At 40.0% G+C, this 24,555-nt stretch overlaps 1 protein-coding gene and 1 pseudogene across 1 annotated transcript in view; one reads left to right on the top strand and one right to left on the bottom strand.

The window, feature by feature from the left end:
• RERE (arginine-glutamic acid dipeptide repeats) overlaps positions 1-24,555 on the bottom strand; it is a 408,992-nt gene that overhangs the window by 341,597 nt on the left and 42,840 nt on the right. The window contains exons 5-6 of the mRNA XM_036256631.1: positions 23,071-23,173; positions 7,224-7,319 (exon numbers count right to left, since the gene is read on the bottom strand). The gene's annotated coding sequence lies outside the window, so the exon portion shown is untranslated. The remainder of the gene's footprint in view (positions 1-7,223; positions 7,320-23,070; positions 23,174-24,555) is intronic.
• Positions 148-2,450, top strand: LOC118626840 (annotated as a pseudogene).

Below are 24,555 nucleotides of genomic sequence, written 5' to 3'. Positions count from 1 at the left end.
AGCCACTTGATGTGTCCCTTTCACATCGATGTTTCTCTCTCTCTCTCTCTTCCTCTCTCTCCCTCCCACTGTATCTGAACAAAAAAAAGAGTGTCCTCAGGTGAGGAGGAAAAAAAGAAAAGAAAAGACAAAAAACAAAATCAACAAATGGAGAACAAACAGGTAAGTTGGGGAAATCAAAACAATGAGTATGGATAAATTGTGGGAAGATAGTAACTAAAATTTGCTCCAGCCCTGGCCAGTTTGGCTCAGCGGCCAGAATGTCGGCCTGCAGTCCAGAGAGACCCGGGTTCGGTTCCCACTAAGGGCATGTACCTCGGATGCAGTTTGTTCCCAGCCCCGGTTGGGGTTGTGCGGGTGACAACCAGTCGATGTTTCTCTCTCTCTCTTCCTTTCTCTCTCCTTCCCGCTCTATCTAAAGATAAATGCAAAAATGTCCTCAGGTGAGGATTTAAAAAGTAAAAAAATAAAATAAAATTTGCTTATTTGCTCCAAAGGATAGGGTAGGGGGAACTGTATATAGAAAAGTTTTCAAAAGTGTGAGAAAAAAATTGAGGATTATATATTGAATAGAACATTTAAATTGAATGCAATAACTTAAATGGTATTTAAATCTTAGGTTAAGGAAAATATTCTCATGTATTTCAAAACACTAAAGACTTTGGCAATTTACATTAAAAGAAAACCACGATGATGACTAATACTATCTATCCACACCAAAGTAATGCTCTGTCATTTCCTAGAATTATAAATTTAAACAAATTTTTTAAAAGTCTGTTAATTGCAAGTTTGAGAATTAGACAATGTCTCTTCAATCCTTTGCAAAACAGAAATTTAGTTGTTTTCTCTACATATTACAGCTGCTTACAAAATTTACCTTCTCTTTCTAGATACAGTGTAAATGAATATTCAAACGCAAACCTCCTTCCCCCCAAAATATTCTCTGTAATTTCACATTTTTTCTTCTTAAAAATAAAACTCTGGCCCTGGTCGGTTTGGCTCAGCGGTTAGAGCGTCGGCCCGTGGACCAATGAGTCGCAGGTTCAATTCCAGTCAAGGGCATGTACCTTGGTCGTGGTTTGTCCCTGGCCCTAGTCAGGTCATAGGGGAGGCAACCAGTCGATGTGGCTATATCACATTGATGTTTCTCTCTGTCTCTCTCACTCGCTCCCACTCTATCTGATAAAAAATAGGGGGAAAAAAGCGTTCTCAGGTGAGAAATAAAATATATATATATTAAAAATAAATAAATAAAACTCTGGCTTGTCTACATACCATAACAATTCTTATAAAACTTTAAAACACACAATCTCAGTCCTGGCCAGTTTGGCTCAGAGCTTAGATCATCAGCCCTCAGACCAAAGGGTCTGGGTTCAATTCCCAGTCAAGGCACATACCTAGGTTGCAGGTTCTATCCCCGGCCCTGGTGGCACATGCAGGAGGAAACCACTCAATGTAGACACATTGATGTTTCTGTTTCTCTCTCTCTCTCTCTCTCTCTCTCTCTGCCTCTCTCCCTTCCACTCTCTCTACAAATCAATAGAAAAAAGATGCAGGTGAAGATTAACAAACAAACAATCTAAATTGAAAGTACACTTTTAATTATTCTAATAGGTCAAAATTAAAGTGTAATGTTCAAAATCACAGATGTCTATTTGTCACACTTAACAGTAGACATACCAATTTCCACACTGTAAGAACACCAGGAAACACAGCCACAAGAACTGTTTCCTAAATTTAAAATCTCATACCTAAACTTCTAAGAGGTTTATTTATTCATTTGTCCTTTGTAATACCATTTTGTGCTTTTTTTAAAGCCTCACCTGAGGATATTTTTCTATTTATCTTCAGATAGAGTGGGAGGGAGAAAGTGGGAGAGAAAGGGAAAAAAAAGAGAGAAACATCAATGTGAGAGGGGATACATGGACTGGTTGCCTCCTAAACGACTTCAACCAGGGCCAGGGACCGAGGTATGTGCCAGGGCAACCTTTCTACTTTTAAAGAGAGGTTTAAAAATGTGTCAGGCCTTTTTGTCCACATCTTATCGAGGCAGCAGTGGTAGCAGCCACTAGGTTTTGCTTTGCCGCCCAAGGACAAGGAGAAGAAAGATGCCAGAAAGTCAGCCAAGAAAGACAGAGACCCAGTGAACAAATCTGGAGCCAAATAGAAGATGTGGTCCAAAGGCAAAGTTCTGGACAAACTCAGTAACCTAGTCTTGTTTGACAAAGCAACACAGGACAAACTCAGTAAGGAAGTTCCCAACTATAACCTTATAATTTCAGCTGTTTTCTCTGAGAGACTGAAGATCCAAAGTTCCTTGGCCAGGGCAGCCCCTCAGCAGCTCCTTACCTTAGAAAGGGCTTATTAAACCAGTTTCAAAGCACAGAACTCAAGTAATATACACCAGAAACACCAAAGGTGGGAATGACCCAGCTGTTGGTGAAGATTAATGAACAGGTTCCACCAGATGTACATTTTGAAAAATTAAACTTAATTAAATGTTTTCAAAGTTTCAAAATAAGTCAAACTCCCATTTGTTTGAATTCTCTACTAAAGGGTACATTTACTTCAGACCCAAAATATCTGAAAGTACAAGATATACCATTTCTTTGGCTTAATGTTCCCCAAATGCTTAAAAAGCAAACTATATTCAATTTAGTTGAAAATAAGAAAATTCCACATTTTCTAAGTCCACATGTTTTAAACTAAGCATGAATATTCCCTAGGGCCAATAATTGTGATATATTATCTAAGCAACCTTTCTATGCCAAACCAGAGCACTTCTTTCCAAAACATACATTCTATCAAATTGGGACACTGTATAGTGGGGAAAGAGTTCAGAACACATGAATTATTCTTCCAAAACAAAACTTAAATTCCAGAAGCATGAACATGCTGAGTTATACTGCCCTCTAGAGTCAGTTTCTGATATTTTTAGCCTGAAATAATTAAATTCTAATCATAAAACCATTCTAATTAGCAAGTTTTCACTATTCTAATATTGTAGACTGACTTTTTTTTTTTTGACTGACTTTTTCAAAATGGATTGGTAGTTGTTATTAAAATCTATAATATTTCTGCCCTGGCCGGTTTGGTTCAGTGGTTAGAGCGTTGGCCTGCAATCCAGAGAGACCCGGGTTCGGTTTCCGCTAAGGGCACATATCTTGGTTGCAGTTTGTCCCCGGCCCTGGTTGGGTTGTGCAGGTGGCAGCCACTCGATGTGTACCTTTCACATCTATGTTTCTCTCTCTCTTTCCTTCCCAGTCCATCTGAACAAAAAAATGGAAAAATGTCCTCGGGTGAGGATAAAAAAAATTTTAAATTAAAATCTATAATATTTCCAATACCCACCATTATTAAAGGTTAGCTATACTTCCCAAAAAAAAACAGGAAAGCACCCAAAACAGATTTTTATTATTATTATTTTTTTTTATTTTCTTTATTTATTTTAGAGAGAGAAGAAAGGAGAGAGAGAGAGAAACATCGATGAGAGAGAACATCGATTGGTTGCCTCTTGCATATGCCCCCACTGGGGATCGGGCCCACAACCTGAGCATGTGCCCTGACTGGGAATTGAACCGGCAACCTCTTGGTGCATGGGTCGACACTCAACCACTGAGCCACACCAGCTATAATTTGCATTTTTTAAAAAGTTTTAAATAACACAAATTGCACAGATCTCTAAAACAAAGGTGACTTATAGCATATTATAATTAATCCAAGTGGCCAAAGTTCACTCCAGCAAAAGCCCAAGTTCATACATTTAACAGAACATACAAATATTGGCCCCATATAGCCAGTGCACCCCAGAGCTACACCTCAGCCTGCATCTGTCCCCTCAAGTACTAACCAGGCAGCCAGAGACATAAAGGGATCTTAAGGAGCTAATGAGAAGCCATGGCAACAAAGACCTATGTTAGCTGCAAAGCACTAACACCAATATCCACTTTTCCTAAGCATGCAATAAGCAACCTGACAAGGACTCAAAATAAATTAAAACCATCCCTCTAACCCAGCGGTTTTCAACCTGTGGGTTGCGACCCCTTTGGGGCTCGAACGACCCTTTCACAGGGGTCGCCTAAGACCATCGGAAAATACATATTTCCGATGGCAATTCATAATAGTAGCAAAATTATAGTTATGAAGTAGTAACAAAAATAATTTTATAGTTGGGGGTCACCACAACATGAGGAACTGTATTAAAGGGTCGTAGCAATAGGAAGGTTGAGAACCACTGCTATAACCTAATAACTCTATAGGCACCTCTCTCATATCATAACTTGAGATTTCCTAGTATTCTTTATCTTCAAAAATTTATTAAAAGACATTTTTTACCATGCACCACAGGTTATATAGCTTACCTCAGCTGTTATAGCAAGGGACCAGAGTTTTTTTTTCTTGTTAGATTCACATGAGACCATAAGTAATGAACCCTGCTCAAACCTTATTTAAAGGGGGGAAAAAATCTATACCTCTTCAACACCAAGAACGCACGTCTCCAAAAAGAAACCAAAACTAAGATGCACTGTTCCACAGCAAAATATCTATTATTATTTTTAAAGCAATCTAATGAAAGTGATGTTGGGGGCTCCAATTCATTAAATAAATATAGCATCCTTTGAGGCATAAAAGTGAAAATAAAATTTCTATAGGCTCTAGATCAGGGGCTAGAAAACTAGGGCCCATGGATTAAATGCATACAACCTGTTTTTGTTTGTAAATTTTACTGAAACACAGTCTATTCCATTCATTTACACATTGCCTATGGTTGGCTGCTTTCTCCTACAAGGGCAGAGCGAAGCAGGTGTAACAGAGACCACATGGCCTGCAGGAGCTAAAATATTTACTATCTGGCCCTTTACAGAAAAAGTCTGCCAATTCTGCTCTAGAACAAAGATTCCCCAGCCTTCTCCAGACAGAGATTGAGAAGCATATCATGTGCACAAATGAAGGAGGAAGACTGGTTTGGAGAAAGAAAAGGAGATTACAGCTGCTAAAATAAAAAAACCAAAACAAAATTATGGGAACACACAGGAAGGAAGAACTGGCAGATGCAGCTGATTCATCCCCTATAATGGTTCACATTAGGCTTTCTAAAACACTAAAGCACTCTAAGGGTTTCTTCTAGGTACTTTAAAATATTTCTATAAGCCCTGGCCAGTTTGGCTCAGCGGTTAGAGCGTCGGCCTGCGGTCCGGAGAGACCCGGGTTCGGTTCCCGCTAAGGGCACGTACTTTGGTTGCAGTTTGTCCCCAGCCCTGGTTGGTCGTGCAGGTGGCAGCCACTCAATGTGTCCCTTCACGTCGATGTTTCTCTCTCTTTCTCTCCCTTCCTCTCTCTCCCTCCCACTCTATCTGTACAAAAAATGGAAAAATGTCCTCGGGTGAGGATAAAAAAAAATAAAAATAAAAAAATAAAAAATAAATAAAATATTTCTATAAGAATGGAGATAATAGCCCTGGCCAGTTTGGTTCAGCAGTTAGGGCATCGGCCTGCAGTCCAGAGAGACCCGGGTTCGGTTCCCGCTAAGGGCACATACCTCAGTTGCAGTGAGTCTGCAATTTGTCCCCGGCCATGGTTGGGTCGTGTGGGTGGCAACCACTCAATGTGTCCCTTTCACATCGATTTTTCTCGCTCTCTCTCTAGAGAGACACACTCTCTCTCTCTCTTTCTCTCCCTCCCTCCCTCCCACTCAATCTGAACAATAAACGAAAAAATGTCCTCGGGTGATTAAAACAAACAAACAAACAAAAATGGAGAAAATAGCCCTGGCCGGTTTGGCTCAGCGGTTAGAGTGTTGGTCTGTGGACCAAAGAGTCGTGGGTTCGATTCCAGTCAAGGGCACATACCTCTGTTGCGGTTCAGTCCCTGACCCTGGTTGGGTCATGCAGGAGGCAGCCAATCGATGTGTCACTTTCACGTCGATGTTTTTTTCTCTCTCTCTCCCTCCCTCTCTATCTGAACAAAAAATGGAAAAACGTCCTCGGATGAGGATTTAAAAAAAAAATCTAAGGATTAAGAGTTTGACATCTTGACATCCTGACAATTTCAGAGAAGCACATAAATAAGCAGGCGAGGGTTTTAAAAACTTGTTTTATATATAAATATATACACACTGTAGGAGGCAGCCAGAAACACACCCACTTTTATCAGTTTCTTGTTTAAGCTTTCTAGAGATATTCTATGCATATAGAGCATATATGTATGAATACCTTTTATTCTCATACAAATAAATAGTATACTTCATATATCCTGCAACTCTGTGGTTTACTTCATTAATCTTGGGGATTGTTCTAGGTCAGTACTCACAAAAATGCCTCATTCTTTTTAACTGCTCCATAGAACTGTATTAGCCCTGGCCGGTTTGGCTCAGCGGTTAGAGCGTCGGCCTGCGGTCCTGAGAGACCCGGGTTCGGTTCCCGCTAAGGGCACGTACCTCGGTTGCAGTTTGTCCCCGGCCCTGGTCGGTTGTGCGGGTGGCAACCACTCGATGTGTCCCTTCACATCGATGTTTCTCTCTCTCTGTTCCTCTCTCTCCCTCCCACTCTACCTGAACAAAAAATGGAAAAATGTCCTCGGGTGAGGATTAAAAAAAAAAAAAAAAAAAAAAAAAAAGAACTGTATTGTATGGGTGTACCATATTCACCGAACTATTCTTGTTCTCAGCCTTTTGTTATAATATAAAATGCTGCAATGATAATCCTTAAATACAAATAAAGGGGCAGATAGAGGATAAATATATGATTACATAATACAGTAATATGGTAAATGTATATCATATAGAAAATATAATAAAATGTAACTGTACAACTAAGTGGTAGATATGAGGTGTTCACCATATAATTTCTTCAATTATTCTATATTTAAACTACCAAATTTATACTTGTTCTTAATCATTTTTTTCCATTTTTCAATAAGTCACTAATATGAAATACTTTATCAACCTTCAAAACAACCCCAAAATTTAATAATCTATGAATGGCTCCTGCCCTTGGTTTGTAACCCAAACAAGCAGAAGAGGTAATTATCAGAAGAATCACACTTCAACTTCTGTCATTTTACAAAGTACATAGTCAGGGAAAGTAGAACTACCCCAGGAGTCTTATTTCCCTTGGTCTGTAAACGTTCTTTTACATAAATAGTAGGTCTTTACCAAAAAACAAAGAGTTCCCTATAGGTGTCTGTTACATCTAAGAGAAACAAGGGAAAATGAAAACAAAAACCTTCAGAGGGTCACAGTTTGACATCTTCCTTCTTAGCTTCCTTCCTGTAAAACTCCCAGAAGTCCTAGCCAATAAAGAATGGTTTAACTCTTCTTTCTGAAAAAAAAACCAATGATTATTCTTCTAATATTTCTTTAGAGAATATATTCATCATTCTTCTGAAGACTGAGAAGCAGAACTTTCAAAAGAATTTCTGGATCAGAATGCCATTCCAGCCAAGGAACATCAACCAGGATCTTATGACAACAAATTCCAAAGAATATTTGTTGGCTTGTTTTTGTTTTTTTACTCAAAGGTCCTCCCTGAAAGCATATCAGCATTATAATTGACTTCTCTTAGAACAGTCCTTTGATAGGAACAAATATTCAGAAACTTCAGGGAAGGATTTCATAGAAAACTGACATTTGAGCAGCAAATTCACAGAGGGGCAGGAGTTTGCCAGATAGAGAAAAAGAAAAAAATGAAGGAATATTCCCATCAGAAAAGAGAGTTTCAAAGGCTGAATTACTGTTTTTTTCCTCCAAGGAATCAAGTTAGTCATACTTTTATTTCCTATCTCCAAAAACTTGAGTTCTTGAAAGAACAATACAATTCTGAGGAATATTCGTTTCTTTAGTTGTTGAACTTTTCAGAAAGAATTTCAAGCTGGAGAAAAGTATGCATTGTAAACAGTTCTGAGCTTTATCAATGTCCAGGAATCAAGCGGTTATTCAATCATGAGTAAATCCAATGGAGTGGCCCTGGTGCAGTGCTCCAACTTCCCTTCCAGACACTTCAACTCACAGTACACATAAAAGTCACATTCAACGAAAGCCTAAGGGAAATGTTGGCACCAAATAAAAGTTCTAAATAATTTTAGATTGTTGTTAACTAGCAACAGTTTAGTAGAGAGAATAAAAAGCAATACATCTAGAAATAAGAGTGAAGTGCACTATGGAACCCAGTGACGTGAAATAAACATCTATTCTAACTGAGGGTGTGTCCAGTTTAGGTACACCTCTGTTATCACCAACCCCAACTCCAGGGCTGGCCATGACCCCACTGTGGACTGCACTGTCAAACACTCCCCTTCTCCCACTGCTAATACTGCTCCCTCTATTCAGAAGGCCCTTTATTCCCCTCCTCCATGTGGCAAAACTGTACCAGCTCCAAGATCCAACTCAGCCTTCACCTCCTCTGGGACTCCTCAAAAGACTCTCTTGGGCATTTTATGACATTTAATAAGCCTCTCCCCACTCCTCATGCCCTCAGGGTGAAACCAGCAACCCTGGTCATCTCTCTAGACCTGTCACCCATCACAATGCCCAGCATTCCAACAATACAAACCAGGGGGTTGTGTGACAGACACTGTGCTCAGTTCTTTACATACATTCAATTCATTTCACCCTCACTACAACCCTGGAATAATATATTATAAACAACACATCACTTCAACCCTGTGAAAAGTGTATTATTCCCATTCTACAGAGAAAGAAGAGGAGGAGCATAGTCTATCCCTCTCCCCAAGTATGTTCTTTCTAAGGTATCACATCAGAACACTGTATCAGCCTGAGTCCAATTGGGAAAGAAAAATCGCACAATAATTTGAATAAGTTTTTAAGACGAAGAATTATTGACTATAGCAGGGGATTGGAGTAATAAGGAATTGGCTGGTACGAATTAAAAAAGGAACTCTTAAGCCTGGCCGGTGTGGCTCAGTGGTTGAGCAACGACCTATGCACCAGGAGATCATCGGTTCGATTCCTGGTTGAGGGAAGCCCAGGTTGTGGGCCCGATCCCCACTGAGGGGCATGCAGGAGGTGGCCAATTGATGTTCTCGCTCATCGATGTTTCTGTCTCTCTCTCCCTCTCCCTTCTTCTCTCTCTAAAAATCAATAAAAAATTTTTTTAACTCTTAAAAATAACAGATAATATAAAATATAATAGTAAATATAACATAAATATAATAGCAAATAATATGATATACCGCTACTACCCTTAGAGCTGAGACAGAGTACCCAAGGAAGAATTCCTCCAACTCTAGAGCTGAGAGCCAGGCCTTGTCGGAGTGGACTCACATCTGGTGCAACTTCTGGAAATCCACTCTGTGGAATTTTACAGAAATTTGTCCTCTAGAATGACAAAGAAAGTTGTTTGTGGAGAAGTGTCTCACTGTAGGCACTCTACTACAAAAATCCCCAGGGTGGAGGACGAGGAGACAGCTTCTAGGTTGCTGAGAGCTGCAGGAGCCTAACTAAACACTAGAGAAGTTCCCAATGCCATAGGACCCTGCCAGGCAGGCACACTGCAAGTAGCACGTGAAACTCTTTCCTCCTTAAATCTCTCTCTTAACATCCTCCCACTGGTCAAGGGAAAGTATCTAAAGGGTCCACATTAACTTTCACAGGGCAGGCAGTGAAGGGTACACTTGGAGGTGAGAGGTAGTAATTGGTATAAGCACCATCATCATCATCATCATCATTCTGGCCCAAGACAGAAACCTAGGCACATACTTGATTCTTCCTTCAATACTTAAGTCCTGTATAGTTCTATCTTCTAAGTATTTCTTGAATCCATCCCTTTATCTCCAATCCCACTGTGAATGCCCCAGTCCTGGATCACAACATCTCTTACAAGTATTGCCATTACAGCCCTAGACCTCCAGCCCACAATTTGCCTTTGCCCTCTTTTTCCCTGCAACTGAAACCACTGTGTAAACAGTAAATCCAATCCTGTCAATCCACAGCTAAAAAAAAACCTCTCAGGCATTTCTAGTGTCTATAGGACAAGATCCAAAGTAAGTAATGTCTTTCAAAGTTCCTTGTATCATCCCTCCTTATATTGTTTGCCATGTGAGAAGATACCTGTTTTGTTTGCTTGTTTTGTTGTTTTGTTTTACCCGTGGGTTACTGCACATGGGTTTTCTCTCCCCGGAATCACCTCCCTTTTCTCCATATTGCCATACTCACTTTTCAGTTACTTAACTCTTTATCATTCTTCAGGTCTCAAATATCTCTTGCTCCAAGTAAGGTGCCCCCTGCTAAGTACACCTCTTCTTCCCCATTTTGAATGCATACCACACATTATTGTAATTGTTAACTATCTCATCTTCTATACTTTTACTTCTATGAAGGCAAGAAAAATTCCTTCCTCACAAGTGAATCCCAAAGAAATGTCTAGAACAAAGTAGGCACTCAGTAATAAATGCTGAATGAAGGAGGGAAAAGATTTTATGAAGTAACAGCTTAAAAGAAAAAGATTTTGGTTTTGACATTATTCTTGGCATGCTGATCAGTACACTGTGATAATATTGCTCATATTTCATACTAAGGATAAGGAGAAAATGCCTTTGTTCCATGCTTAACAATTAAGATAAAGTAAAATATAAATTCCTCACAGGGAAAAAAAAAATAATTCAACCAGCTGATAATATTAATTTATATGATTATATTATATAAGGAAGAAGACTACTAGCTTTCAAGGTGAACAGGCTATTCTAATATAATATAATATAATATAATATAATATAATATAATATAATATAATATATATAATATAATGTAATGTAATATATCAAAAGATTCAGTTTATTTATACCCAATAGTGAAAAACAAAATTACAAGATGACACTTCATAGCACACCATGCTTCCACAGTAAAAAATCAATATTACATATTCGTTTTCAGTACCTTGTTTACCCAACCACAGTTCTAGAATCATTATGCAATGCAAAAAGTCTTCTCAAGCACTTTGAAATCATGTGAAATCAAAACTAGACTGACTGTCTCTGACACCTAACTCCAAAAGGGATTCTCCCTCTTGCTGACTCTCCAAGAATTTGCTCAGGGCTCTAAGGAGCAAAAGCTGCAGAGCTGAATTGGTATGTAAAGTTGTTCTGCCACTATAAAAGTATATTTAACTGCTGCCATTCAATCATGCTGGTTTATTTTACTGTATCTATAGATGACAGTCTGGCCAATCTGACCATAACATTATGTCTTGTTCTTTTTTATCTTCCCCAATATTCAGCATAGTACTGATCTAACAGCAAAAACATAATAAAACACAGACCAATTACAACTTCCTCTATAAGAACATTCCACAATGTAATTACTAGGGCCACCTTAGAAATCTTCATACACACACAGCTAGGGACACTACTTGCTCACACACACCACACTTTTTTTTTTTTTTTTATGTTTGTTATTTATTTGTTAGTCTTAGAAAAGCTCATTTTTGACTGGACTCAGACTTAGAGGTAGAAGTTCCCAGAGAGGACAGCCTTAGTCTCTTGGCGATCTGTTCCTGGCATTTTTCTTTGTCCTCCTTCATTCTCTCTTTTTTTTTCCTCCTTCATTCTCTTAGCCAAAAGTTTAGCATATTCTGCAGCCTCTTCCTTATTTTTCTTAGTACATTGTTTCTTCAGAGCAATGCGCCAACATTTGTGTTGCAGGACACATGGAGTAACAAGACGCTGAATCTTGGATGCTTTAGTTCTAGGTTTCTTACCTTCTTTGTTTAGGGGCTTTCTCACAACATATTGGTGGACATCATCTTCCTTAGAGAGACTGAAAAGTTTTGGGTTCTGCTAGCTCTTTTGGGACCCAGGTGAGGAGGTACAGTAGTATCAGCGAGACCAGGAATGTCTTTCTCCCCTTTGTTTATAATGACCAAATTAAGAACACTGAGATTGGCATCCACACTGCAACCCCGAACAGATTTGCGTTTCCTCTCTCCAGTCCTCCTTGGTCTATAGCACGAATGCCCCTTACTCAGGAGGAGGACACAGCCATGGGTCAAGACGCCCTGCTTCATGGGGAAACCTTGTCTGTCGTTCCCACCACTGATTCAAACCACAGAGCCCTCCCATTCTTCACCCAGGACATCAGCAACTTCTGTGGCCATGCACTTCTCATAAAAGGTACTAAGTTTGAGTTCATTGTCCACTTCACTGAATTTCTGGAAGCCAGTGGCTGGGAAAGAGATGTTCAGCTTCATCCCAAAGCAGCCGACCGCCTCCAAGGCGCCACGAAAAAAAGGCTCTCCACACATATCTTTTGTTTTTTATTTTTTTTTCTTTATTGATTTTACAGAGAGAGGAAGGGAGAGGGAGAGATAGATAGAAACATCGATTGGCCCCCTCCAACATGCCCCCCACTGAAGATTGGGCCCACAACCTGGGCATGTACCCCAACCGGGAATCAAACCTGCGACCTCACTGGCCGGGCCACACGTATCTTTAACAGTAGTCCAAAATCAAGAAAAATGCAAGTACCAAATATGTTCATGTGCTTATTTTCCTGTAACTGTTTTTATTCAAATTGATGTATAGTTCCTTTTCTTTCTTCTAAAATATTTTTTCTTTATTGATTTTAGAGAGAGGAAGGAAGAGGGAGAGAGAGAAACATTGATAAGAGAGAACATCGACTGGCTGCCTCCTGCATGCCCCACACTGGGGATCAGGCCCAAAACCTGGGCATGTGCCCCGACCAGGAATCGAATCAGCAACCGCATGGGTCGATGCTGAACCAGTGAGCTTTTTGTTGAAATGTACTTGAGCAGTTCGTTACTCAGGGGCAGTCTCAGTGATCTTTGGGTGCAGCTTGAGTAGCAATTTAATATCATGAAGTACTTTGGGTTTAAGTTAAATGAAAGAGAATCACCTTTCAAATATATGTCCACTCCCACTTGGAGAGCTTTCATTTCACAGCCTCTGTATTAAGATCAATTTCTGGGACTCTGTTTTCATGTACTCAACCAGTATCTATTGAGCATCTACTGGGTTCCACACACAGTGCTAAGAGCTGAGGAACTGCAATGAATAAAACAAACTAAAACATTCTTTTATTCATGGAGAAACAATCCAGTGGGATAAAATGGGTAAAAAAAAAAAAAGTACAGCCCTCGCCAGTTTGGCTCAGCAGTTAGAGCACTGGCCTGCAGACCAACAAGTCACAGGGTCAATTCCGGTCAAGGGCACATACCTGGTTTTGGTTCGTCCCTGGCCCTGGTTGGGGTCGTGCAAGAGGCAACCAGTCTATGTGTCTCTCTCATGTAGACCTTTCTGTTTCTCTTCCCCACCCCCTACTCTATCTGAAGATAAATGGAGGAATTATTTTGAGGAAAATTATGTTACAAATGTAAAAACTATAGTTAGTCTGGACCTTATAATTTTATGAGAGGTATAATGTAAAATCCTAACTAGCCATGTATGGAAAGTAATCTACATTTTCTGGTTGGTGACTCCCAACCATAAAATTATTTTCGTTGCTACTTCATAACTGTAATTTTGCTACTGTTATGTCTTAGGCAACCCCTGTGAAAGGGTCGTTTGACCCCCAAAGGGGTTGTGACCCACAGGTTGAGAACCACTGTTATAGTAAGTCATGGTAGTTGCATTCGTCAATACTCTCACTACCTAATATCCTGTACAAAGCAATGCAACTAATGGATAAATTCTGAATCAAGTAATTCTGATGGAGAAAATTATAATATCAGGTGTGCCATTTGGCCTTTCAACCAGAATAGGGAATGCAGAACTTATCAAATAGCTCACAATATTTATTTGGTTATGAAGAGATCACCTTCACATTTTAATGAGGCAATAAAATAAGAAAAGCATTGAAGTAAAGGTGTTAACATATATTCAATAAGCCAAATGCATAGTTCTATACTGAGTTTGTGGTAAGAGATAAAAGAAATAAAACATATGGGCCCCATACTAAGATTTATAAAATCTAGCTGTGACAACCCAACCAGTGTAGCTCAGTGGATTGAGCATCATCCCAAGGACTGGTTCAATTCCCAGTAAGGGCACATGTCCAGGTTGAGGGCTCATTCCCCAGTAGGGAGTGTGTGGGAGATGGCTGATCGATGTGTTATTCTCACATTGATGTTCCCCCCCCCTCTCTCTCTCCCTCTCTCTCTCTCTCTCTCTCTCTCTCTCCAAAAAAAAATCAGTAAAAACATATTTTTTAAAAAAATCTAGTTGTGACAAAATAAATAGGAATTGCAGCATCATGAGAAAAAAATGTCTGTAGTCTAAAATAGAAAACTTCAAAATCACACAGACCCAAGAAAACAGACGCCACATATTACAGAACAACCTGATTTTTCTTTGACATTAATGGCGCAGTGGATGTAGTTTTTCCTACCTGCAGTCAAGTAGGTCAGTGTACAGAGACTCAGAGGTGTATGTTGTTCGTGCTGGCCACTTTACCCCAGGCTATTTTAATTACTTCCATGGTTATATTTCTACATCTACCGATGCTTGGCATGTCCAGCTATTATTAAATACTTTCAATACTATCTCCCAACTGTTCTCCAATCTGCCCCCTTCTATATCACACTACCCTTGGCCTGGTTCATTCAGCCCTCTTGATTACCAGGCTAATTCACTATAGAAAGCAGTCTGATGAGATTGCTCCCTTGCTTTTGTTTTTCAATCCTCACCCAAGGATATTTTTCTATTGACTTTTAGATAAACTAGAAGGGAGGGAGAGAGGGAAGGAGAGAAACATCTACGTGAGAGAGACACATCCACTGGCTGCTCCCACATGACCCTGACAGGGGCCAGGGATGGAACCTGCAACCGATGTACGCGTGCTCTTGTCTGGGAATCGAACCCTAGACCTTTCAGTCCTTGGGGCCATGCTCTAACCACTGAGCCGAACAGGCCAGGCAGGATTGCTCCCTTGCTTAAAAAATTCTACTTGGCCCTGGCCAGTTTGGCTCAGCAGTTAAGTGTCAAGGGCATGTTCAGGAGGCAATCAATCAATGTGTCTCTCTCACATCAATGTTTTTCTCTCTCTCTCTCACCTTTTCCCCCATCTAAATAATTAATGGAAAAATATCCTCAGGTGAGGAATAACTGAAAAGCAAAAAAAAAACTTCTACTAGATTCCAACGTCCATTGAATAAAGTCTAAACTCTTTAGCACTGAAATTTTAAAGATTAAACTTCTGGTCTCAGTCCTTATTCCTCCATGTTCCAATCGCCATGTCTTGGCTTACATACTTTTCTACCACCTAAAGTACATTCCCTTTCTTTTCTATTTTCCAACATCCCTCTTAACTTTTCAAAGATCCAGTTTAAATGTCATCTATGTGAAGAGTTCTCTGATTCTCACAATCAGGATTATCTGATGCTTCCTGGGTATTATCAAAGTAGTTTGTACCTCTATTAAAACAGATGGTATAGCCCTGGCCGGTTTGGCTCAGCGGTTAGAACGTCAGCCTGCGGTCCAGAGAGACCCGGGTTTGGTTCCCGCTAAAAGCACATACCTCGGTTGCAGTTCATCCCCGGCCTTGGTTGGGTTGTGTGGGTGGCAACCACTCGATGTGTCCCTTTCACGTCGATGTTTCTCTCTCTCTCTCCCTCCCACTCTACCTGAACAAAAAATGTCCTCAGGTGAGGATTAAAAAAAACAAAACAAAACAAAAAACAACAGATGGTAAATGTTCATGTTAAATTGAAGTCTGGCCCTGGCCAGTTTGGATCAGCAGTTAGAGCGTCGGCCTGCAGTCCAGAGAGACCCAGGTTCGATTCCTGCTGAAGGGCACGTTATCTCTATTGCAGTTTGTCCCTGGCCCTGGTTGGGTCATGCAGGTGGCAACCACTCGATGTGTCCCTTTCACGTCAATGTTTCCCGCTCTCTCTCTCTCTCTCTGTCCCTCCCTCCCACTCTATCTGAACAAAATATGGAAAAATGTCCTCAGGTGAGGATTAAAAAAATTAATAAATAAAATAAAAATAAACTGAAGTCTGATGACAGTCTTTATCTGTCTCACTCCCCATCGCCCCCACCTTCCTGCACCTTTCTGGAAAAAGAATCCCTTCTTTGGGGACCTAAGAACATGCAGTTAGGTTGGATCCAGGGCTGCACAATCAGTATGCAAAATCATCCTAGCCACCACAATTGGTTCAAAAACGGGCCCATGTTACAACTACAGCCAGTTGGAACTTTCCCCAGAACTTGTGATAGAACCATTAGGAAAAAAAAAATCGTTTTGCTGGATCTCCTAGCCATAGGGATGAGGCCCAGCACTGCACACAACCATTTCTGCTATAACATGAGAAAAGCCTGATGAGAATGAAGCTGACCCAAAGGAACACAAAGGAAGAAGATGGAGGAAAAGAGAGATTCTCATTGCTTCTATGAACTTCTGGATCTACCCAGGTTCACCCACAAAGCTTACACATTACAAAAACTCATATTCCCTTTTTTGTTTGAACTATATTTCTGCCACCTGTTAACTGACAAAGTACTAATACAAGTTATCATCATGGTCTGCTTTACATTATAATTAATAGTGCTCAGGGCAGAAGGAAAAGAGGCATACCTGACAGGTAAAGAGAAATGGCGAGACAGTCAATGTGGCTGGAGTGACTGAGCAAGCATGGAGGGATGGGAATGGGGTAAAAGGGCTAAACAGCACTGTAAGAATTTTGGCTTCTAATGAGTGACCTATCAGGCCACTGCAAAATCTCATGTAGAGGAAGTGTAGCATCTCACTTAGGTTTTAAAAGGATCACTACCTTCAGTGTTATGAAAACAATATATATTTGCTTAGGGAAGGAGGGTGTCTTAGAAGCAATAGATCTGTTAAGAGCAACCAGTACAGAGATGATGATACTCAGACCAGGTTTTGCTTGTTATTTAAATATCCCATTTTTTTTTTACCAATCACAACTTTGGAAAGAGAGATAAATCAACACATGGTATTCGTGTTTGATTTGCTGAGTACTGACTATGTGTAAGGTACTCTTCTTTAATTATTACCTCCTTGCCAGATCTAGCTATCTAGCCCCAGAAATCTTCCCTAAACTCAAGGCCCATATGGAATTCTCTAACTAGATATTCCATATACTTGACCCCCAAAATCTCCTCCTCCCTTATTCCCTAATCTGACTGTCATTAATAATATCCCCAATCCTATTTGTTACTAAAGATAATTAAAAGGTATATTTACCAATCACTTTCAATATTACTATATGATTTACTACACACTAAATATCTCATTTAAACCTCAAGATAATTCTGTGTGACGAACACTATTATTTTTTTTCCATTTTTTAAAAATCCTCACCTGAGGATATTTTTTCCATTTATCTTTAGAGTGGGAGGGACGAAGAGAGAGATAAACATTGATGTGAGAGAAATACATTGACTGGTTGCCTTCCACATAACCCTGACCAGGGCCAGGGACAAACCACAACTGAGGTACATGCCCCAGAATCAAACCCACAACTCTTTGGGCCGACACTCTAACCACTGAGCAAAACTGGCCAGGGCAACAATCACTATTATTTACCTCATCATTTTATTTATTTATTTTTTTAATTTATATTTTTTTATCCTCACCCGAGGACATTTTTCCATATTTTGTTCAGATAGAGTGGGAGGGAGAGAGAGAGAGAAACATCGATGTGAAAGGGACACATTGAGTTGTTGCCACCCGCGCGACCCAACCAGGGCCGGGGACAAACTGCAACCGAGGTACATGCCCTAACCGAACCCGGGTCTCTCTGGACTGCAGGCCGACGCTCTAACCGCTGAGGCAAACTGGCCAGGGCTACCTCCTCATTTTAAAGGCAAGACCACTGAGCTCAGAAAATAAACCTGTCAAAGATCACTCGGCTGGGAAGTGGTAGAGCTGAGATTCAAACCTGTACCCCTAATTCACTCAGTCACATCAGTCAGAAACCTAGGGATTACCTTGGACTCTTAGACTCTCTCTCAGCCCCATTCTTCACCAATCATGAACAACCAGCCTCCATTCCTCACTGTTCATTCTCACACCATTACTACCTTAGTTCAGGGCCTCCTCATATCTAACCTCAGTTACCACAGTAGTCTCATAGGTAATGTTGCTATTTCTTGTATTGTCCTTCCATCCTTTCCCCATATTGTCATTCCCCAAAACAAACTCTGTGCTCCAATCCAAGACTAAGATTAGGATACCCTATGGTTTAGAAAAATAGAGTTAAAAATTGAAAAGCTGAAGGCTACAGCTTTCTTTATCAGTATGTATATATTAATTCTGGCACCAGAAACTCACCCAGCAATTTTCAGTAGCATTCCAACTTTGAGAATTGTTAATACTGCCAAGTAGAAAAAACCAACTTTCCCTTTCAGCCTTCATCTTCCCAATCCCAGAAGCCAGGACATTAAGCATCTCAAGAACTTCATCTCACCTTCCTAAGTTATTTCTTCCTCCTCTTATCCAATCAAAACTACCATTCCTAAAAGGCCCAAATAGGCACTGATTGATAAAAAGTATCTCATAATGAGGTATCAAGGCGCACATATTTTAAAAAAAGAACCCGATTAGCCCTGACCAGTTTGGCTCAGCAGTTAAAGCATTGACCTGCAGACTGAAGGGTTGTGGGTTCGACTCTGGTCAAGGGCACGTACCTGAGTTGCAGGTTCGATCCCCTGTCCCAGTCAGGATCATGAGAGAAGCACAATGTTTCTCTCTCTCTCTTTCCCCCTCTCTCCCTTCTTTCCTCCCCTCCACTCTCTCTAAATATCAATGGAAAAACATCCTCAGGTGAGAATTAACAAAAAAGAGAGAGAGAAAAACTGATTAAACAAATGGGTCTCTATTCTGGCACATCACACACTTAAAAGACATTGATGGTGATAATAAAAATGGCTGACAGTTATCAAGATCTAGTAAGCTGTGTGCCAGGTACAGTTTTACTTGCTTTACAAGTATTTAATCACCTATTCCTTTAATCATCACAACAACCCCATGAAATGAGTATATCATCATCATCATCATCATTATCATTATCATCACAACTTTTGGATAAAAAATTTGAGATTTGGAGGAGTTAAGAGACATGTCACACATGGCCAAGGGTCACACAGTAAATAAATGGTATCAGGATTAAAATCCCAGACCCAGTGCTCCCAACCACCTCATTACTTACAACTTGACTTATAATGATGACTCTAATAGAGGTATGTGGAGGAGATAACTGTAAGCTTATTCATTCATTTTTAAAATGTTTCGAGAGCTTACTATGTTCTGAGAACTACTCCTGGTGCCGGGAATTCAATTTTAGACAATACTTTTGTGAAAATTGGTCAGTGGAGGAGGTAAAACAATATATAAATAAATAAGCAGACGATTCAGATGATAAATGATTTAAAAGAACAAGACAAGGTGATGTAGCATGATGGGCTACTTGAGACTGTGGCCAGGGAAGGCTTCCCTGAGGAGTACAGCTGAAGGGAGGCCTATATTATACAGCGGAGCAAGCAAAGCAAATACCCGCGGGAAGAGCACTCAGGCTGGGGTCACCATAAATGCAACAGACCTAGGGTGAGAGTCAGCAGGATCCCAAACAACAGAACAGACAGGAGGCCACTGTGACAGAAGTAATAGAGCAAGGCAGAGAATGGTCAGAGGTTACATCAGAAGCTTGGAAGAGCCAGACTATGCTGGCATATGGTCATGGGAAGAAATCTCTATTTTATTCCTAGTGGGATGAGGAGTTCATAAAGGATTTTAAGTAGAATGATGTGATCTATGTTTCTGAAAAAAACGACTCCCACTGTGTTAAAAATGGATTTTAGAAGGACAAAAGTGGAGGGCTACAGAGGAATCAGGAAGCCTGGCACATCAGTAGTCAATAAAAATTTGCTGAATGAATGAATGCTGCAATAGTCTAGTGAGAGAAAATAAGGGCAAAGGCTAGGCAGGAACAGTGCTGCAGATGTACACACAGTACTGCCCCTATGCGCTACCTAGTAAGCGTCAGAAATCTCCTAGTCTGCTAAGAACCAATAGGCATTGTTTTACTGAGCAGGGTCCAGGCTCTTTCAGTGGCTTCTAGCTCATTCAGGTTCTGGTTAAGGGCTTAGACTCTTGAATCTTATTGTCTAGATTCAGACCTTGGTTCCGTCCTCTACTAGCAAGTTATTTCCCTTCTCTGTGTATCATCAGCAGCAGCTATCCTACTACAACTCCCCACTCCTCTCCCATCTTAGCCTTTTCTACATTCTGCCACTGCAGTCTTTTCCTTCCTCTACTGAATGCTACTAATATCCCTAAATAACCTAAAAACTGTGAACAATCAATTCACTTAGATTAGTTTGCAATACCCCCTTACACAACTATTTACTTCTACAAAGAGCTTAACTAAAGCAGCTCTATTCTTACACATACTACCTTTGTTTAGCCTTAATATTTTATCTTCTATAACTTTCCTATGGCAATTTATTATTACCAATGTATAAAATGTTTTGTCAAGAAAGGTACAATGTTGAATTTTCTTCAGAATAATACTGACTGCCAAATTAAATCATTCTTTTTTTTAAGTTCCCATGCTAATTCCAGTACCTTTCAGAACTATTGAATATTCTAATTATTAAATTCTAGAATGTTCTATTATTGTGTGTCTTCAATATACCTATTATCAAAATAAAATTCCCTCTTCAAAACAGCCAGGGGTTCAGAAAAATACTTTTTTTAATATGTTATTATTGATTTTTTTTTTTAGACAGGGGGAAAGAGAGACAGAAACATCGATATGAGAGAGAAACATCAACCAACTGCCTCTTGTATGTCCCATATTGGGATTGAGCCTGCAACCTGGGCAGATGCCCTGATCAGGAATTGAACTGGGACCTCTTAAGTCCATAGGATGATGCTCAATCCACTGAGCCACACAGGCCAGGAAAGAAAATACTTTTCTATCAAGCATCCTAAGGGGTTGCACTATTCATCTAAAAATAGTCATGGTGCCCTAGTAGCCTCTGGCTCTGATTTGTGTGATTCTACACTGTTTCCCTTTTGTGCCATAAAACTTTTAAATATTAGCCACCAAATACTCTTGCCACTGACTAGCTCATATCAAATATCACAGATTTTTAAATATCAATAGTGCCTTTAAAAATAGAGTTGAGCCCTGGCCGGTTTGGCTCAGCGGTCAGAGCGTCGGCCTGCGGTCCCGAGAGACCCGGGTTCGGTTCCCGCTAAGGGCACGTACCTCGGTTGCAGTTTGTCCCTGGCCCTGGTTGGTCGTGCGGGTGGCAGCCACTCGATGTGTCCCTTTCACATCGATGTTTCTCTCTCTCTCTCTTCCTCTCTCTCCCTCCCACTCTATCTGAACAACAACAACAAAAAATGTCCTCGAGTGAGGATAAAAAAATAAAAAATAAAAAAAATAAATAAAAATAGAGTTGAGCCCTGGCCGGTTTGGCTCAGCGGTTGGAGCATCGGCCTGTGGTCCTGAGAGACCCGGGTTCGGTTCCCGCTAAGGGCGCGTACCTCGGTTGCAGTTTGTCCCCGGCCCTGGTCGGTTGTGCGGGTGGCAGCCACTCGATGTGTTCCTTTCACATCGATGTTTCTCTCTCTCTCTGTTCCTCTCTCTCCCTCCCACTCTACCTGAACAAAAAATGGAAAAATGTCCTTGGGTGAGGATAAAAAAAAAAAAATTGAGTTGAGCCCTATCTGGTTGGTCTCAGCAATTAGAGCATTGGTCTGCGAATCCTAGGGTCATGGTTCAATTCCTGGTCAGGAGCACATACCTGGGTTGCAGGTTTAACCTGTTAACTGAGCGGGACATATAATTCGTCAAACGCTGCATACAGTAAAAAGGGAATTCCCCAGTTAACAGGTTACTATCCAGCCCCGGTCTGGATTCATGAGGGAGGCAAACAATCAACGTCTCACATTAGTGTTTCCTCTCCCCCTTGTCTTCCTCTCTCTAAAAATCAATGGAAAAAATATCCTTAGGTGAAGATTGACAACAACCAAAAAATAGATTTGGAACAAATACATCTTTTACCTATTGCTGAAATCACATAATTTCTTTATATCAAATGCCTTAAGTTGTTACAAACAAATACTATTGTTAGGTGCAGAATCTTAGGATACTGTTTTCCTCTCCAGTGACAGCTGAAGCTATGTACAAACCAAAAGATAGTAAACATAGCAAATATTCCTTTGAATAAACTGCCAAGAAAAAGAGTAGAGAAATGCTTCAAACTGAGGATACAGAACCCTCCAGGCTCCATGCTGCAGCTCACTCTAGCACATAGATTGATGTAACTGCACAACCAGGATCCATCAAAGGCAGTCACCCCAGGGAATTTCCCAGGAGGACTGGATTCTGCGGACAGCTTCTGTAACTGTCAAAAGCTGCACATAATAGACAGAAAGAAAAAATACTATGAAAATGTCATGCCAAGCCAATTACCAATAAAGATTTTCCCACTGTACAAATATTCTTCTGAAAAAGTTAATAATTTAATCAGTAGGATTTTAATGAATTTAAATGCTTCTGATTAATATATGCATAAACATATTTCCATTCCCTAGTACATGCATATAATAAAACAAATGCTATATTAAAATCTTTAGGTTCTTGATGAGAACTGTGTGTGTAAAAAGATCTTTAGCCCTAGCCGGTTTAGCTCAGCAGTTGGAGTATCAGCCTGTGGTCCAGAGATCCGGGTTCGGTTCCAGCTAAGGGCACATACCTCGGTTGCAGTTTGTCCCTGGCCCTGGTTGAGTTATGCGGGAGGCATCCACTTGGTGTGTCCCTTTCACATCGATGTTTTTCTCTCTCTCTCTCTCTCTCTCTCCCTCTCTCTCTCTCCCTCTCTCTCTCTCCTTCCCTCCCTCCCTCCCTCCCTCCTACTCTATCTGAACAAAAAAATGGAAAAATGTCCTCGGGTGAGGATTAAAAAAAAAATCTTTACATTGAAAAGTAGTATAGTTAAAATAGTAAAAGATGAGAAAAACAGCAATTAAGGAAAAAATAAACATTTAAAATGGGAGTGGGATCTGCACACTGAATTGTAGAAAAGATATACTCAGTCTATCTTTTTTAGATAATTCCTCCTACATACCTTTTCTATAGTGTCTGTCATTGGTTTGTCATCTTCCATCCTCTCAGAGTTAATGGTTACATTAAACAGAGAATATCAGAGATTTTCACTGTCAAAGAAAAAACTGAGAAATGTTTTAGAATTATGAACAATTAGGATTTTAAGGTCTCATTTAATTTTGGAAGTTTCTTTTTAAATATCACCTTTACTTTTAAATGAAAAGAAAAAAGTCACATATATCAACTATAATTTTTTCACAACCTAAGAGCTTAAAGCTTGCTTACAGATCACTTTCTAATCAGAAGAAATTGTTTTTAAGTACCTAGTAGTAAGATAAGAATCAAGACATAAAGTTGCTTTTGATAACTTATCAATGAGACTGGGAAATTGTCTATTTATTTAAGGTTTCTTGCAAAGGTAAACTTTAAATCTTATTTAACTGAAGATTGGTGAAACAGGTGCTATTAGCACAGAAAAATCATTTTTTAATTTCTGAACCCCTTCCTCTTGAAATGTTTATATATATAAATTTCTTTCTTTTTTTTAATCCTCACCCAAGGATATGTTTTTCATTGATTCCAGAGAGAGAAAGAGAGAAACATCGATGGGTTGCCTCCCACACACGCCCCAACTGGGGGCTGAACCCGTGACCCTTTGGTACATGGGATGATGCTCTAACCAACCAAGCCATACCAGCCAGGGCAAATATATATTTTTCCATATGCAAAATCCATCTGCCTTCTTTTTTCTATTCTCTCTGGAATTAATCTCTACTATTTATCAGCTCCCAGGTTAATAAGATTTTCAGTCAGTTTGCCTTTCATCACTTCAAACTACTACAGTTCTGAATATATCATTTCAAAAGCAATTATCAACCCTGTCTGTTTCCAATATGAGCTGCTCCAAAGTGCTTGAAACACCTGAACACACTTTCTGAACAGCTGTTCTGTTGCCCATCATGACCATCTCTCATTAACTCTAAAAGGTACTTATCCAAGCTCCCTGTTTACATACACCCACCAATCCCAACCTCTGCCCACCCAGTCACTGCAAAAAAAAAAAATACTCAGGATGTGCCAGGAATTATACCAAGCACTTTTTATCAATTCTTTCATTTGCTCTTTACTATACCCTAAGAGTAGGTATTATTAGTGTTATACCCATTTTAATGAAAGGAAGCTCAGTTTGCAGTGATTAAGTACCTTGCTAAAATATACATAAACTCCCGATTTAAATGCAACATTGTCTCTAGTATTGACACTTTTAAGCAGACATTCAGAAGAATAGGAAGGAAAGGAATTGGGGCAAGCAGATAAATTGTGGGAAAGTTTATTTTCAGGCAATACAGACCAGCCTCAATGAAAATGGAGAAGGTAAAAATCTCTTGCATCTCTCTCCCCAACTCTCTCCCACAGTTAACACACACACACACACACACACACACACACACACACAGGCATTTCACCTAGGCTACCTGGAACTTTACCAAATGGAAATCCATACACA

Source organism: Molossus molossus, unplaced genomic scaffold (assembly GCF_014108415.1).
Source record: "Molossus molossus isolate mMolMol1 unplaced genomic scaffold, mMolMol1.p scaffold_m16_p_12, whole genome shotgun sequence".
Lineage (NCBI taxonomy): Eukaryota > Metazoa > Chordata > Mammalia > Chiroptera > Molossidae > Molossus > Molossus molossus.
The sequence above is the reverse complement of the archived record's forward strand: the minus strand, read 5'-3'. Positions and strand labels throughout refer to the sequence as shown.